Source organism: Lepidothrix coronata, unplaced genomic scaffold (genome assembly GCF_001604755.1).
Source record: "Lepidothrix coronata isolate B3197 unplaced genomic scaffold, Lepidothrix_coronata-1.0 Scaffold41, whole genome shotgun sequence".
Taxonomy (NCBI): Eukaryota; Metazoa; Chordata; class Aves; order Passeriformes; family Pipridae; genus Lepidothrix; species Lepidothrix coronata.
This window is the reverse complement of record NW_016690221.1, coordinates 295,620-296,952: the sequence shown is the minus strand read 5'-3', so window position 1 is coordinate 296,952 and position 1,333 is coordinate 295,620. Positions and strand designations below refer to the sequence as shown.

At 58.8% G+C, this 1,333-nt stretch overlaps 1 protein-coding gene across 2 annotated transcripts in view; it reads right to left on the bottom strand.

Annotated features, from left to right (window-relative positions):
- Positions 1-1,181: 1,181 nt before the first annotated feature.
- Positions 1,182-1,333, bottom strand: part of FBXL18 (F-box and leucine rich repeat protein 18) — a 52,096-nt gene continuing 51,944 nt past the window's right edge. For both annotated transcript variants that reach the window (XR_001874515.1, XR_001874516.1), the window contains one exon: positions 1,182-1,288. The gene's annotated coding sequence lies outside the window, so the exon portion shown is untranslated. The remainder of the gene's footprint in view (positions 1,289-1,333) is intronic.

Below are 1,333 nucleotides of genomic sequence, written 5' to 3'. Positions count from 1 at the left end.
AAAAAAAAAAAAAAAAAAAAAAAGGGGGGGGAGAACGCGAGCGCGGGGCGGGAGGGAGGGGAAAGAAGTGGGGGGGGGAAGGGGAGGAGGGGAAAAACGGCGGCGGCGGGGCCATGAAACACGCATTGTTCTCGGCGCGGCGGGGGCTGGCCCGCCGCCTGTCCGCGCCTCCTCATTGGCTGGCCGGGCTGCCGCTCAGCGGCGGGTAAACAGGCGGCGGTTTCCAGGCTCCCCCCGCTCGCCCCGCCCCCGGCGCTCCCGCTGCTGTTTCGAGGCTCCCCCCGCGCTCCCGCCCGGCGCGGGCGGGCGGGTGAGGGGGAGCGGCCGCGGGTCCCCCCGCTCCGAGCGGGGCTGGGCAGGAGGGGGGAACACCCCGCGACCCCCTTTATTATCTGTGGGGGTTAAATCCTTCATCCCGCCCGGGAGGGGCTGAGGGGGAAGTGCCGCCGGGCCCTCTCCCACGGCCCCGCCGCGGACAAAGCGGCCTTTCAGGGCCGGGGGGGAGCGGGGGAGGGTCCCGTGTCCTCCTCGCGGGCTCCGCCCCCCCAAAAAAATTCAAAAATAGGGTGAAAAGGGAGGCTGGGGGAGGAGAGACACACACACTCCCCCCCGGATTTGGGGGCCTGCCCCCCCCAACGCTGCCCGCCGGCCACACCAACTTTTACTTTTCTTTGCCTTTTTTCCCCCTGTTTTAATTTATTTTCCCTTTTTCCTCTATTTTTAGTTTATTTTTCCCTTTGCACCCCTCGCCGAGCACCCCCCGTAGGGGGGGGCACCCCTTCGCTGCCACACCACCCCCACCCCCCAGAACCTCCCAACCCACCCCCCGCTTCTTTACTTAATTAAACAAAAATCGGCTTTTATAACGAAAAAGAGGAGGAGGGGAAAATCTAATTTAATCCGCTTTAAATTAAAAGTAGTAGTAATAATAATAAAGCATTCCCCCCACACCCCTCCCGATGGAGTTTTGAAACAGGAGTTTCGAGGCGCCCACCGGGACATCGGCCAGAAAACGGGAGAAACAGCCCCAAAAATCGGCCCCCGACCCCCCATTCCACCCGCTCCGGCACTTTTCTGCTTATTTTTAATCGTTTTAAGCGAAATCGGAGCCGAGTTCGTCGCAAAGCTCTCACGCTGCGCAAGGCGCTGGTTTAACGCGAAAACAACAACAATAATAATAATATATATATATTTATGTTTTTATTTATATCTACGAGCAAAACTGCGTCACAGGCGAGGGCTCAAACCCCGCTGCTTCCAGAGGGAGGGCGCTCCTTTTCCCAGTCTCCTTTAGCAAACCAAAAAAAAAAAAGAAAAAGGGGGGGGAACTGGG